We start from the raw sequence: 17,312 nt of genomic DNA on the forward strand, positions 1-17,312 counted from the left end.
CATTACACAGTGGTGCTGGCAAGCTACGCTCATCGTCACTATTATTTCTCAGTTTACTTTGGAGCCTAGTGTTACGTTTTTCACACGCCATTATTGTCACAATATTTCACACGATAACACAGAAAAGCACAATTTGAAGAGCAAAAATAAGAGAACACATTAACATAGCACTGAAAATAATATGTAGTTAATTGCAAGAGCAGCTGCGAAATACTTGGTGCAAATCTACATGCATGCCACAACTGTTTTACTGTACAACAATGAAAGACTGCAACTACAAAGGAGATTCTCTCTACAATTACGCGCTAGCAATAAACAAAATCTACGCTAATTACACAAACTACAAGAAAAAATCAGAAGATTCCAGTGAGGTATCCTCGGCTAAGGGTCGACATATGAAACGTACCCTTTGAACACTTATACACGACTGTGCTTAAACTGACACACAATATTTTGTTAGCGCAACGCAATCTGACTTTCAGAATTCCCTACAAAAGAATGGCCCAGACTAATATTAACCTATACGTTTCACAAATCACTTACCTCACAAAAATCTTGGTTACTCGAACTACTGCAATACAGCGAGCACCACTACTGCCAGATAAATAAAAGATTCAAACTACGGAAGGCACTAACTACTGATAGGGATGGTTAGCAAATGAAAGATATTAATAGAGAACAAACACTGTATTTACCTTAATAGTCATAATATATACAGCAGTTCATGACAAATTACAAAACTCCGCCATCTCTCTCCCCACATCCACCACTGCTGGCGGCTCACATCCAACTGCGCAACGCTACGCGCTGTTAACAGCCCAGCTGCCCAACACTACAATGGCGAGTATTACAACAATGCAAAGCAGCCACAGACTGCACACAGCACAGCCAGTGATTTTCATACAGAGGTGGCGTTACCAATAAAAAAACCTAAACAGCCTACTTACAATCTTTCTTCACTGGTAGCCTATCATAATCGCGTCAAATAATAAACTGCACTTATAGTAACTTTATTTCAAGCAGTACGGTCATCACTTGTTCTCCAACACAGTCAGCACACTCACCTTTGATATCGCAGTGCAGTCACCACGACGTCTGCGCTCCAACTGAATTAGTTCAAATCCTCGCCACCCCCTGACCAGCGCGGAGAGACACTGCCTACGCCTGTCACGTGAGGCGGCTGGCCTCTAGCGCGGGGGGCGAGCCCAGCGATCGCTCCTATATAGTGAACATGTTTTCGCTGGACACGCTGGAACTTGTCCAGTTTGACGTCACAGCGGCCCCTTGTCCGCTCACCACGTGCATTCGTCGCCTCCACACGTTTCCCGCCAAAATTGTCTGCCTCGGAGCTGAATCACACAACGGTCGGCCGTTTCCCTGCAACACTTTCGGCGCCACGTTCAAACCTGTCGATGCCGACCGCTCACCGTCCACCACGTGTCCCTGTGCGAGCGAGAACGCAGTGCTACACTTTTGGCGGCAAAGTTTGCTCGACAGTGGAATCCGCCATGACTATATAACAGCACGTTTGGACTGAACTAGAACGCCCACTAATTGACTCGCTCTCGCGTGCGCGTAATAACTGTACAATCGCTGCGCCGCCGCCCCGCTTACGTCACACACCCTCCATACATGCGACGAACATAGCCTTCTGTAAATACCTGGAAAATGACTCTTTATTTCAGACATTACGGTCATGCAGGTGTGTCCCAACTGACTTCTCCATGCTCACACAGCGAAACTCCAGAGCGCAGCTGATGTACGCGTGGCCTGATGAGCCCGCTCTATCGACAGCTCCGTGGCCGGCTGACGTCAAGCGACCAGCAGTGCCCAGCCAGCGCACCAGGTAGGCGGCGAGCGGCGCCTCAGAGTCCGACTACGTAAGCATCTTTCTGCGCCCGCGAGCACTTAACGCTGGACACGATGGAAACTGTCGACCGCGTGCCGGACAAAGGATACGTCGCTAGAGTTTGAGCGACAGTGGAATCCACCATGACCGTATAACAGCGCGTTTGCTCATCGCGAGAACGCTCGCTAATTCACTCTCACCACCCCGCTATATTAAATAATTGAATTTACAATTTCATATACGTATGCAAACGTGTTCAACTCCATAATTTCAACTACTTTTCGAGGACCTGACCGCCACCTCCTCCTCCTAGGAACCAGCGCCTAGTTTGAAATCTGCCAGTAAACAAAGCTCACTTGTGCTTCCGCCATCAAACTAAAAAAATTGTTTCAAACTAAGCCACCAACACTCAACCTCTTCCTACACGTTTCTGGTAAACTGGCTCACCCTGCACTAGGTCCATGGACCAAGGAACGAATTTACTTTATTTAGGAATGGAGTATTTGTATCACACTGACATGTCCCACATCATACAGACCTGCAAAACACTCCTACATAACTCATTTATAATGTTCTAGACACACACTTGCTAATTGTAAACAGTTAATAATAACTCATAGCACAGCCTACAGACATGCGAACCGCTCGTAAATAATGCAAAACATTTACCTCCAAATAGCCAAACAACTGCTAATTTTCGGAAATAATTTCAGTGCATAGGCTGATGGAAGGAGGAACGAGTGGACTTTATTTATTTGCGACATATCTTTTTGAAACTTTTACTTCTCATAAGTTTCGATATGTAACACTGACATAAGGCAGTTTATGAACTCCAGTAGTGCACTACACTTGGCAACACAACCACACCCATCAAGATATTCATTCCATTCCAGACCTGTAACTCCTCTACAGATAAATTTGTCCAGTTATTTGCCTACTCACTCACATTCTGACCAGATTGCCGTTATTGCGCAAAAACAGCTCCGACTGCGCTGTGCTGCTCGGGGAAGTAAGGAAGGGCTGCGCTCTATTTATTTGGAGCCCTTTTATTTAGTTGTGGAGTATATATGTCACAAAAAACCCGCACTGATCCGACTGTGGTCATCTGACACAGGCCACAAACACGTAAACAACTCCTAATTTCACCACACAATAGCAAACAGCTCTTAAATAATACAGTACACAATATCAGCAGACGAGCTCTGTACTCTTAAACTCACAAAATAAAGCACCGCACAGTGCACAGACATGCTCGCAAAATAGTGCAACAGACGCGCCCAAACACCACCAGCTGCCAAACCGACCAAAAGTCTCTGCTCGGCCTCCCCCAAACATGACCTCAACACAGTCGCATTCGCACCTATCACCGGAGAAATTGATATCGCCTATGCGCCTTAGATTACGCTCCAAGGCAGGCTGCGCGCGCGTGCGGTCGGCAGGGAAGGGGGGATTTCAGCTTCGGAGCGCTCGAGACAGCCGACACATTTCAAAGCTTCATTATTTTTCTCATGTATACCGCCGGCGTCTCAGGACTGGACCTGCCTTCACGTCTATTGGCAGAATAGCTCATAGCTCGTTGACACACTCGATTAACGCGGCCGGGAAAACATCTACTACTCGCATGCAACCGAGATGGTGACGGAAAACCAATCACTCTGATCTGCGCTGCAGGCGCGTGTAATTATTGAGAACACTCTATTTAATTTTTTCGAACAACTTATTTAACCATACAGTATATCTATCACGCTATCACAAAACACCAATCGCAGTTGTGCCCTGGGCCATGTTGCACTGCCCACAGACACGCACCCAATCATAATTTCAGTGCACACTATAGCAAACTGCTAATAAATAATACATCATACAGATGTGTAGATACGCTCATTGCTCGTAAACTATCCTAATAACGCATAGCAGAGCCTGCAGATCCGCTCACAAAATAACTCAGCAGACGTGCGCAGGTACCCCCACTCTGCACCCTGCCCACAGGATCGTGAAGTCACCCATCTGTCTGATTTCAGACCTCGCACAGCCCCTGCTCGGCTTCCGCAAGCGCGAGTTGGCGCGGTCAACACGCTCGTCAGCCTTCAAAGTACACACATACGTCTGTCCAGGACCGCGATCCCGAGCCGCGACCACTGAACGCGGGTGAAAGTCAACTTTATATCAACGTAGCATAATTCCAAAGCGCAGCCTCCATACGCTAGACACATCACAGCAGCACATGTCTTTACCTCCTATGACACTGCAGCACACTGCGCATTGCTCCTCACACGACAATTCACGGCCCTTTAACTAAACATAACTACACATCCCTGCTCTCGCCTCGCCGCGTGACCAGCCATCTAAAAACCTTCTAAATATTATTCTTACTTTACAACATTTTTTAAAAAATAAGATCTAATTTACACCTCCCACCGCACCTAACCTCACACCCATCCCACCATCAACATACGCAAACGTCCTCAACCCGATCTTGACACTCGTATATCACCCCACAAACCATGACCATCAATCAATTTACCATTCTCATCCCCTCTTTTCGAATTACAAATGTAGCCTCTATCTAAACACCAATCAACTCATCTTTCTCGCACTTTCAACAGTAAAATTAATTTTACACACACCCAGAAATACCAAACGCAATTAAACACTCAAACTTTTATACAGAGCATCAAGCACATACGACACTCACACCAATATTCAAAGCCTGGTCCATATGTACCACCTCCACCTTCAATTGAATATTATTACCATTGCCGCAACATTCTACCAGCGCTCGATTTGTACCTATTTTTCCGCTCTTAACTGTTGTCACTAGCGGTCGAATATCGCTATGTATAGATTGCATAAATTTCCACATAAAAAAATCTCGTCCCGTCGCTTAGAGACTCCTATATCCGACCACATAGCATCATTCAACTATCGCTTGCTCTTATCTAATAACTCATCCATTAGGTCTGGGGGCAAGTTCATTCTTTCCTTCTTTCAGAAGCAGACAGCTTTTGTTTTTCCAGTGGTAGTTAAACTGCGCCATCAACTTAACATCACCATTTGCGAAACATATCTTCAAATATGTAAACACACTTACTCAATTACACAACGGTCTTGCTGAGGACATAACCTTCAATATTACAGTTCTTAATCCAATAACCACCGAAACAAGTACTACACTCCTGGAAATAGAAATAAGAACACCGTGAATTCATTGTCCCAGGAAGGGGAAACTTTATTGACACATTCCTGGGGTCAGATACATCACATGATCACACTGACAGAACCACAGGCACATAGACACAGGCAACAGAGCATGCACAATGTCGGCACTAGTACAGTGTATATCCACCTTTCGCAGCAATGCAGGCTGCTATTCTCCCATGGAGACGATCGTAGAGATGCTGGATGTAGTCCTGTGGAACGGCTTGCCATGCCATTTCCACCTGGCGCCTCAGTTGGACCAGCGTTCGTGCTGGACGTGCAGACCGCGTGAGACGACGCTTCATCCACTCCCAAACATGCTCAATGGGGGACAGATCCGGAGATCTTGCTGGCCAGGGTAGTTGACTTACACCTTCTAGAGCACGTTGGGTGGCACGGGATACATGCGGACGTGCATTGTCCTGTTGGAACAGCAAGTTCCCTTGCCGGTCTAGGAATGGTAGAACGATGGGTTCGATGACGGTTTGGATGTACCGTGCACTATTCAGTGTCCCCTCGACGATCACCAGTGGTGTACGGCCAGTGTAGGAGATCGCTCCCCACACCATGATGCCGGGTGTTGGCCCTGTGTGCCTCGGTCGTATGCAGTCCCGATTGTGGCGCTCACCTGCACGGCGCCAAACACGCATACGACCATCATTGGCACCAAGGCAGAAGCGACTCTCATCGCTGAAGACGACACGTCTCCATTCGTCCCTCCATTCACGCCTGTCGCGACACCACTGGAGGCGGGCTGCACGATGTTGGGGCGTGAGCGGAAGACGGCCTAACGGTGTGCGGGACCGTAGCCCAGCTTCATGGAGACGGTTGCGAATGGTCCTCGCCGATACCCCAGGAGCAACAGTGTCCCTAATTTGCTGGGAAGTGGCGGTGCGGTCCCCTACGGCACTGCGTAGGATCCTACGGTCTTGGCGTGCATCCGTGCGTCGCTGCGGTCCGGTCCCAGGTCGACGGGCACGTGCACCTTCCGCCGACCACTGGCGACAACATCGATGTACTGTGGAGACCTCACGCCCCACGTGTTGAGCAATTCGGCGGTACGTCCACCCGGCCTCCCGCATGCCCACTATACGCCCTCGCTCAAAGTACGTCAACTGCACATACGGTTCACGTCCACGCTGTCGCGGCATGCTACCAGTGTTAAAGACTGCGATGGAGCTCCGTATGCCACGGCAAACTGGCTGACACTGACGGCGGCGGTGCACAAATGCTGCGCAGCTAGCGCCATTCGACGGCCAACACCCCGGTTCCTGGTGTGTCCGCTGTGCCGTGCGTGTGATCATTGCTTGTACAGCCCTCTCGCAGTGTCCGGAGCAAGTATGGTGGGTCTGACACACCGGTGTCAATGTGTTCTTTTTTCCATTTCCAGGAGTGTAAATGCTCAAACTAATCCCATAGCGCCTTACAAAGCGAGTGTCCGAGCGCCGGCGCCGGCATGTCAAAGACACATAGCAGTCCATCTAAACAGCCGTCCACTCAGCCCCAGGACCAGAATGCTGAAGTGGGCTCTCCCTATACCTGCTCTCCACAGTGCACAAATGGATTCGTGAATACCACAGATCTCTATCTCCCCTTTGCATCTCAAACAGGACATGTAAACAGTGTCTCCCCCAGCCAGTGAACCCGATGTCATCCACCCTTCGCTGATAATTTCCACTCGCATATATAAAACCATATTCACTCCTCCCAAAACTCACTTAATAATAAAAAAGCATTCACCCTTTCTAAGCATAGATGAGTATGCATTTATCTTCACCCATCTGATCTCTGCAATTTAAGTCAGAGAAAGACATACCTATTACCTTCTGCAACCCGTCTATAAACAGAACGATCTCAGTTTCTACAACAGAACCTTGTTTTGACCATTCGCCGGAAATGATAGCAATGTTGTACGCCTCAAACTAGGTACAAGTACAACAGATCCTCAACATCCTATCATCTTTATCCTCTACCATCAAACAGTGAAAAAGTCACGAAGGCACCAATTCGATACACCTCCAGCGCAGAAAAACGGTATTCACAATACTCCCCCCGAATAACTCAGAGTGCAACCATCCAAGAATTCCTAACAGCTCACCAAATCCAATACCTCAAACTACAAATGCCTATATGAACAAGATCATATTAAATATACACACACACTGCAGAGACCCCTTTAAAGTTTGATCACCCTTACTCTAAGGGAATGAGAAGCTGCCTCTGGTCCTTGTTCAAACAGAGTTTTCTAACACGCTTTTGCACACTGCCGAGCATTTCGTCTTTCTGCCGCGAATGCAGAGTTATAAACTATTCGGACACTGCGACATATGAGTTTAAATGTAGAGGTGGTCAATCACTGTCGAGTGAAGTGGCTACAACGCCAGCAGGCACTTCTACACTCCTGGAAATTGAAATAAGAACACCGTGAATTCATTGTCCCAGGAAGGGGAAACTTTATTGACACATTCCTGGGGTCAGATACATCACATGATCACACTGACAGAACCACAGGCACATAGACACAGGCAACAGAGCATGCACAATGTCGGCACTAGTACAGTGTATATCCACCTTTCGCAGGAATGCAGGCTGCTATTCTCCCATGGAGACGATCGTAGAGATGCTGGATGTAGTCCTGTGGAACGGCTTGCCATGCCATTTCCACCTGGCGCCTCAGTTGGACCAGCGTTCGTGCTGGACGTGCAGACTGCGTGAGACGACGCTTCATCCAGTCCCAAACAAGCTCAATGGGGGACAGATCCGGAGATCTTGCTGGCCAGGGTAGTTGACTTACACCTTCTAGAGCACGTTGGGTGGCACGGGATACATGCGGACGTGCATTGTCCTGTTGGAACAGCAAGTTCCCTTGCCGGTCTAGGAATGGTAGAACGATGGGTTCGATGACGGTTTGGATGTACCGTGCACTATTCAGTGTCCCCTCGACGATCACCAGTGGTGTACGGCCAGTGTAGGAGATCACTCCCCACACCATGATGCCGGGTGTTGGCCCTGTGTGCCTCGGTCGTATGCAGTCCCGATTGTGGCGCTCACCTGCACGGCGCCAAACACGCATACGACCATCATTGGCACCAAGGCAGAAGCGACTCTCATCGCTGAAGACGACACGTCTCCATTCGTCCCTCCATTCACGCCTGTCGCGACACCACTGGAGGCGGGCTGCACGATGTTGGGGCGTGAGCGGAAGACGGCCTAACGGTGTGCGGGACCGTAGCCCAGCTTCATGGAGACGGTTGCGAATGGTCCTCGCCGATACCCCAGGAGCAACAGTGTCCCTAATTTGCTGGGAAGTGGCGGTGCGGTCCCCTACGGCACTGCGTAGGATCCTACGGTCTTGGCGTGCATCCGTGCGTCGCTGCGGTCCGGTCCCAGGTCGACGGGCACGTGCACCTTCCGCCGACCACTGGCGACAACATCGATGTACTGTGGAGACCTCACGCCCCACGTGTTGAGCAATTCGGCGGTACGTCCACCCGGCCTCCCGCATGCCCACTATACGCCCTCGCTCAAAGTCCGTCAACTGCACATACGGTTCACGTCCACGCTGTCGCGGCATGCTACCAGTGTTAAAGACTGCGATGGAGCTCCGTATGCCACGGCAAACTGGCTGACACTGACGGCGGCGGTGAACAAATGCTGCGCAGCTAGCGCCATTCGACGGCCAACACCGCGGTTCCTGGTGTGTCCGCTGTGCCGTGCGTGTGATCATTGCTTGTATAGCCCTCTCGCAGTGTCCGGAGCAAGTATGGTGGGTCTGACACACCGGTGTCAATGTGTTCTTTTTTCCATTTCCGGGAGTGTATTTTCCTTGTGTTGTGGGTGTCCTCTATTTAAAATCATTCAGTGTTATGCTATCGACTGTAAGAACATGATTTATAAGGTGCAAGGTATAGTTTCCTGTGAGAGACCATCCATCAGTCCCTGTGAATGTCTGTTTAGAATCAGACAATGACTTCGAAGTCGCGGCAGAAAGACGAAATGCTCGGCAGTGTGCAAAAGCGTGTTAGAAAACATTGTTTGAACAAGGGCCAGAGGTAGCTTCTCATTCGCTTAGGGTACGGGTGATCAAACTTTAAAGGGGTCTCTGTAGCGTATGTGTATATTTAATATGATCTTGTTCATATAGGCATTTGTAGTTTGAGGTATTGGATTTGGTGAGCTGTTAGGAATTCTTGGATGGTTTCACTCTGAGTTATTCGGGGGGAGTATTGTGAATACCGTTTTTCTGCGCTGGAGGTGTATCGAATTGGTGCCTTCGTGACTTTTTCACTGTTTGATGGTAGAGGATAAAGATGATAGGGTGTTGAGGATCTGTTGTACTTGTACCTAGTTTGAGGCTACAACATTGCTAGCATTTCCGGCGAATGGTCAAAACAAGGTCCTGTTGTAGTAACTGAGATCGTTCTGTTTATAGACGGGTTGCAGAAGGTAATAGATATGTCTTTCTCCGACTTAAATTGCAGAGTTCAGATGGGTGAAGATAAAAGCATACTCATCTATGCTTTTTTATTATTAAGTGAGTTTTGGGAGGAGTGAATATGGTTTTATATATGCGAGTGGAAATTATCAGCGAAGGGTGAATGACATCGGGTTCACTGGCTGGGGGAGACACTGTTTATATGTCCTGTTTGAGATGCAAGGGGGAGATAGAGATCTGTGGTATTCAGGAATCCATTTGTGCACTGTGGAGAGCAGGTATAGGGAGAGCCCACTTCAGCATTCTGGACCTGGGGCTGAGTGGACGGCTGTTTAGATGGACTGCTATGTGTCTTTGACATGCCGGCGCCGGCGCTCGGACACTCGCTTTGTAAGGCGCTATGGGATTAGTTTGAGCATTTAGTACTTGTTTCGGTGGTTATTGGATTAAGAACTGTAACATCGTAGGTGATATCCTCAGAAAGACCGCTGTGTAATTGAGTAAGCGTGTTTATGTACTTGAAGATATGTTTCGCAAATGGTGATATTAAGTTGATGGCGCAGTTTAACTACCACTGGAAAAAAAAGCTGTCTGCTGCTGAAAGAAGGAAAGAATGAAAGGGATGACCTTGCCCCCAGACCTGATGGATGAGTTATTAGATAAGAGCAAGTGATAGTTCAATGATGCTTTGTGTTCGGATATAGGAGTCTCTAAACAGCAGGGCGAATTTTTTTTATGTGGAAATTTATGCAATTTATAGATAGTGATATTCGACTGCTAGTGACAACAGTTAAGAGCGGAAAAATAGGTACAAATCGAGCGCTGGTAGAATGTTGCGGCAATGGTAATAATATTCAATTGAAGGTGGAGGTGGTACATATGGACCAGGCTTTGAATATTGGTGTGAGTGTCGTATGTGCTTGATGCTCTGTATAAAAGTTTGAGTGTTTAATTGCGTTTGGTATTTCTGGGTGTGTGTAAAATTAATTTTGCTGTTGAAAGCGCGAGAGAGATGAGTTGATTGGTGTTTAGATAGAGGCTACATTTGTAATTCGAAAAGAGGGGATGAGAATGGTAAATTGATTGATGGTCATGGTTTGTGGGGTGATGTATGAGTGTCAAGATAGGGTTGAGGACGTCTGCGTGTGTTGATGGTGGGATGGGTGTGAGATTAGGTGCGGTGGGAGGTGTAAATTAGATCTTATTTTTTTAAAAAAATGTTGTAAAGTAAGAACAATATTGAGAAGGTTTTTAGATGGCTGGTCACACGACGAGGCGAGAGCAGGGATGTGTAGTTATGTTTAGGTAAGGGGGCATGTAATGTCGTGTGAGGAGCAATGCGCAGTGTGCTGCAGTGTCACAGGAGGTAAAGACATGTGCTGCTATGATGTGTCTAGCGTATGGAGGCTGCGCTTTTGAATTATGCTACGTTAATATAAAGCTGGCTTTCATCCGCGTTCGGTGGTCGCGGCTTGGGATCACCGTCCTGGACGGACGTATGTGTGTGCTTTGAACGCTGAAGAGCGCGTTGACCGCGCCAACTCGCGCTTGCGGAAGCCGAGCAGGGGCTGTGCGAGGTCTGAAATCAGACAGATGGGTGACTTCACGATCCTGTGGGCAGGGTGCAGAGTGGGGCTACCTGCGCACGTCTGCTGAGTTATTTTGTGAGCGGATCTGCAGGCTCTGCTATGCGTTATTAAGATAGTTTATGAGTACTGAGCGTATCTACACATCTGTGTGATGTATTATTTAGTAGCAGTTTGCTATAGTGTGCACTGAAATTATGATTGGGTGCGTGTCTGTGGGCAGTGCAACATGGCCCAGGGCACAACTGCGATTGGTGTTTTGTGATAGCGTGATAGATATACTGTATGGTTAAATAAGTTGTTCGAAAAAGTAAATAGAGTGTTCTCAATGATTACACGCGCCTGCAGCGCAGATCAGAGTGATTGGTTTTCCGTCACCATCTCGGTTGCATGCGAGTAGTAAATGTTTTCCCGGCCGCGTTAATCGAGTGTGTCAGTGAGCTATGAGCTATTCTGCCAATAGACGTGAAGGCAGGTCCAGACCTGAGATGCTGGTGGTATACATGAGAAGAACAATGAAGCTTTGAAATGTGTCGGCTGTCTCGAGCGCTCCGAAGCTGAAATCCCCCCTTCCCTGCCGACCGCACGCGCGCGCAGCCTGCCTTGGAGCGTAATCTAAGGCGCATAGGCGATATCAGTTTCTCCGGTGATAGGTGCGAATGCGACTGTGTTGAGGTCATGTTTGGGAGAGGTCGAGCAGAGACTTTTGGTCGGTTTGGCAGCTGGTGGTGTTTGGGCGCGTCTGTTGCACTATTTTGCGAGCATGTCTGTGCACTGTGCGGTGCTTTATTTTGTGAGTTTAAGAGTACAGAGCTCGTCTGCTGATATTGTGTACTGTATTATTTAAGAGCTGTTTGCTATTGTGTGGTGAAATTAGGAGTTGTTTACGTGTTTGTGGCCTGTGTCAGATGACCACAGTCGGATCAGTGCGGGTTTTTTGTGACATATATACTCCACAACTAAATAAAAGGGCTCCAAATAAATAGAGCGCAGCCCTTCCTTACTTCCCCGAGCAGCACAGCGCAGTCGGAGCTGTTTTTGCGCAATAACGGCAATCTGGTCAGAATGTGAGTGAGTAGGCAAATAACTGGACAAATTTATCTGTAGAGGAGTTACAGGTCTGGAATGGAATGAATATCTTGATGGGTGTGGTTGTGTTGCCAAGTGTAGTGCACTACTGGAGTTCATAAACTGCCTTATGTCAGTGTTACATATCGAAACTTATGAGAAGTAAAAGTTTCAAAAAGATATGTCGCAAATAAATAAAGTCCACTCGTTCCTCCTTCCATCAGCCTATGCACTGAAATTATTTCCGAAAATTAGCAGTTGTTTGGCTATTTGGAGGTAAATGTTTTGCATTATTTACGAGCGGTTCGCATGTCTGTAGGCTGTGCTATGAGTTATTATTAACTGTTTACAATTAGCAAGTGTGTGTCTAGAACATTATAAATGAGTTATGTAGGAGTGTTTTGCAGGTCTGTATGATGTGGGACATGTCAGTGTGATACAAATACTCCATTCCTAAATAAAGTAAATTCGTTCCTTGGTCCATGGACCTAGTGCAGGGTGAGCCCGTTTACCAGAAACATGTAGGAAGAGGTTGAGTGTTGGTGGCTTAGTTTGAAACAATTTTTTTAGGTTGATGGCGGAAGCACAAGTGAGCTTTGTTTACTGGCAGATTTCAAACTAGGCGCTGGTTCCTAGGAGGAGGAGGTGGCGGACTGGTCCTCGAAAAGTAGTTGAAATTAGGGAGTTGAACACGTTTGCATATGTATATGTAATTGTAAATTCAATTATTTAATATAGCGGGGTGGTGAGAGTGAATTAGCGAGCGTTCTCGCGATGAGCAAACGCGCTGTTATACGGTCATTGTGGATTCCACTGTCGCTCAAACTCTAGCAACGTATCCTTTGTCCGGCACGCGGTCGACAGGTTCCATCGTGTCCAGGGTTAAGTGCTCGCAGGCGCAGAAAGATGCTTACGTAGTCGGACTCTGAGGCGCCGCTCGCCGCCTACCTGGTGCGCTGGTCGGGCACTGCTGGTCACTTGATGTCAGCCGGCCAGGAAGCTGTCGATGGAGCGGGTTCAGCCGGCCACGCATACATCAGCTGCGCTCTGGAGTCTCGCTGTTTGAGCATGGAGAAGTCAGTTGGGACACACCTGCATGACCGTAATGTCTGAAATAAAGAGTCATTTTCCAGGTATTTACACAAGGCTACGTCCGTCGCGTGCATAGAGGGTGTGTGACTAAGCGGGGCGGCTGTGCAGCGATTGTACAGTTATTACGCGCACGCGAGAGCGAGTCAATTAGCAGGCGTTCTAGTGCAGTCCAAACGTGCTGTTATATAGTCATGGCGGATTCCACTGTCGAGCAAACTTTGCCGCCAAAAGTGTAGCACTGCGTTCTCGCTCGCACAGGGACACGTGGTGGACGGTGAGCGGTCGGCATCGACAGGTTTGAACGTGGCGCCGAAAGTGTTGCAGGGAAACGGCCGACCGTTGTGTGATTCAGCTCCGAGGCAGACAATTTTGGCGGGAAACGTGCGGAGGCGACGAATGCACGTGGTGAGCGGACAAGGGGCCGCTGTGACGTCAAACTGGACAAGTTCTAGCGTGTCCAGCGAAAACATGTTCACGACATAGGAGCGACCGCTGGGCACGCACCCCGCGCTAGTGGCCAGCCGCCTCACGTGACTGGCGTAGGCAGTGTCTCCGTGCGCTGGCCTGGGCGTGGCGAGGATTTGAACTAATTCAGTTGGAGCGCAGACGTCGTGGTGACTGCACTGCGATATCAAAGATGTGTGTGCTGACTGTGTTGGAGAACAAGTGATGACCGTACTGCTTGAAATAAAGTCTTCAGTCCCTTCCCCCGGAAAAATCAAAGACGTGAATTATGTTACTATAAGTGCAGTTTATTATTTGACGCGACTATGATAGGCTACCAGTGAAAAAAGCTAAGTGACGGAGAAAACTCGTACATGTAATCAATTATGGTGTTGGGACTTGAACTTGTGATCGATTTTTGTTATGGATGTAAGGAGAATGGCTTTCTCACCGAGAAAATCGGACATCTTGAATAAATAATAAATGATAATAAACATGGAAGTACAGTTTTCGAGAAAACATCGTGTTGGAATTTGAATTTGGCGCGATTTTCTAGTGGAGGTAGGCCTATAATAATAAATGATAATGAATGATAATAAGTGATAATGACTGATAATGAATGATAATAAATGATATTGAATGATAATGAATGATAATAAATGACAATGAATGATAATGAATGTTAATAAATGATAATGAATGGTCTGCAGATCGTGGTCGTGTGGTAGCGTTCTCGCTTCCCGCACCCTGGTTCCCGGGTTCGATTCCCGGCGGGGTCAGGGATTTTCTGTGCCTCGTGATGACTGGGTGTTGTGTGATTTCCTTAGGTTAGTTAGGTTTAAGTAGTTCTAAGTTCTAGGGGACTGATGACCATAGATGTTAAGTCCCATAGTGCTCAGAGCCATTTGAACCATTTTATTGATAATGAATGATAATGAATAATAAACAAAAGTAAGGTTTTGCAGCCTTTATCATGTTGGAATTTGAATTTGGAGGGAATTTTCTAGTGGAGGCAGGTCAATAACAATACATGATAATAAATAATAATAAATGATAATAAATAATGATAAATGATAATAAATAGTAATAAATTATAATAAATAATAATGAATGATAAAGAATGTTAATAAATGATAATCAATAATAGTGAATAATAATAATAAAGAGAAGTACGGTTTTGCATGCATTATCATGTTGGAATTCAAACTTCCCGCCATTTATTTTTCTGGAGGCTTAGGTTATTGGCCTTAGCACAATTGGACTATTCTCCCGCCAAAATTCAAACTTCCTGCCATTTTTTCTTGAGGTTAGGTTAGTGGATATAGCACAATTGGACTATTCTCCCGCCAAAATCCGCCATCTTTGATGACGTCATGCGATGTTGGCAAGTCTACATGCCGCCACCTTGGATGACTTCATCACAGCCACTATGAATAAATTTGGCAACAATTCGGCGTGTCTTGATGCGAACCTTGTCCCTCTACTACTGATGACCTCAGATGTTAAGTCCCATAGTGCTCAGAGCCATTTTTGTCATAGGAGTTGTCTACCTAGAAAAGCGGTCGACAGTCCGCCTGCTTAGCTGAGCCGGCACGGTAGCTCAGCATCTCTGGTCAGACGATTAACTGCGCTCTATAATTAAAAAAACCTGAGTGAACAGATCAACAAACAACCTGAACTGGTGTCATCGGACGTCTGCCCCAAACAAATTCAACGAATAATATTGAAATATAGAACAAAATGAGATCAGAAAAAAGTGGTTACTTGCTTGCTTCCCATGCAGCGGGCCCGGGTTCGATTTCCGGCCGGGCTGCAGATTTTTTCCGCTCGTGGACTGGGTGTTGTGTTGTCTTCATCATCATTTCATTATGTGGCATCGACTGGAATAAGACCCGCAGTAATGCCATACGATCATTTCCTTTTTTAGCGCTCGACAAAGTAAAGTAGTTGAATCTGTTCGAAATTCTCGGAAAAGCAGGTGTTAGCTATAGGGAAAGACAGGTAATGTTCTAAGAAACAAGAGGGAACAGTAATAATGGTAGATAAAAAACGAAATAATAGGATTACAAAACGTTTAAGTGAGGAATGTAGTCTTTCTCCCCTAGCCTTCAATTGAAACACCAATTCACGACTCAGTGGGCTACGCGATCAATCGCGTCTTGGAAGTGTCCGTCAATGTGCTATGGGTGTTTGTTCGCCGTTTGAAGACCGCTGGCCAGGAACAGAGCGTAGCAGAATTCCTTACTGTTGCAAGCTACATAATCGAAAGATCCATGCATAAATAATACTCTAAACTGAAATAAGAGCAATATTCTAACAGGATATTTGGCGCAAACACGAAAGGAAGCTGTAAACATTTCCTACAGTTACCGTACTTCCCTGCTACTGGACATTTCAATCACTTTCCTAACTTAATTTCACATCGTTTCTCGAAGCTGCAACAAGGTTTCTTACTGACTCCTCAGGGGCAACGAGCCCCTACAGCACCTCTGGCCAACAAAATACTCTCGACTGCTCTGTGGAGCTAAGGGTCGCAGCTCGGGCAGCGTAAAAGTCACCGGCCTTCGGCTGCGGCTCGTAAACGCTCCAGGCAGTAAACCGAAATGCTCGACGGGCGTCCATTGTGGCTCTGCGGTCACCACAGAAGAGGTGGTACAAGGGATCCGCAACGATTTTAGAGGCAGTCGGTTAAGAGGAGAGATTTCCTCGCTGCAAACTACGTACGCTGGAAGATTCACACGTTCTTCCATGACACTCGTAGTCTTCACTATCCAGCTATGAAATATTAATCGCACTATTGAAACATTAATGGCTACAAGGCATCAAGCTTCTACTCTCACACTCCCCCTTCCCTCTCCCTCTCTCCTATCCCTGTGTGTTGTGGGGGTGGTGGCGATGGAGGTGGGGAGGGATGTAGTCCCGAAATAAAAGAAAAAGACTGCTTTCTTGTTGCTGTGATCTGTGTAACACTTCCTAGAACACTCCGTTCTAAAAGTTGCTGTGAAATGCATATCGCTGATTTTCATTAAACCGTCACTACGAAACATTATTCCCGACCATACTGCAAATCGAACCAGAGAATATAATTTTTTCGTACTTCAGAGCACATTTTAATATTCAGTTATCTTCGTCATGCCTTCGTTATCTGTATGTGATAACGCTGAACTGTTTTTTATTGTTCAGTGAAATTATTTTTTGTCTAGAAAAGTTGCTTTTCACGAAACAGAAGATGCTTCTCTTTTTTAGTAACTTTAGGTTATTTATCGTTTTTTGCTAAGAGAAAATCAATGTTGTGATCGCCTTCAGCGTTCCTGTCCTCTTTACTCATATAACGTGTTCGCGCAGTCTAATACGAATAGCCGACGCTCATGAAATATTTGGGCTATATTTGGGCTATACGTAGTTTCAGAAGGGGTGCAAAGAGTACCATATGAAATACTTTTTATATGAAATTCTTCTTCCGGATGAACGGGAATAAAACCACTCCCGAGCTTACCAAAGAGCGCCAGTCTTCGAAATTTCCATCGTCATCAAACGTTCACTCTTATAAAAATTACTTAGTATAGTAGCTAAAGGTGCACGTAGACGCGTACTTAAAAGTACACATCATTCGACAGTTCCTGAACGTAATACACAAATG

Source organism: Schistocerca nitens, chromosome 6 (genome assembly GCF_023898315.1).
Source record: "Schistocerca nitens isolate TAMUIC-IGC-003100 chromosome 6, iqSchNite1.1, whole genome shotgun sequence".
Lineage (NCBI taxonomy): Eukaryota > Metazoa > Arthropoda > Insecta > Orthoptera > Acrididae > Schistocerca > Schistocerca nitens.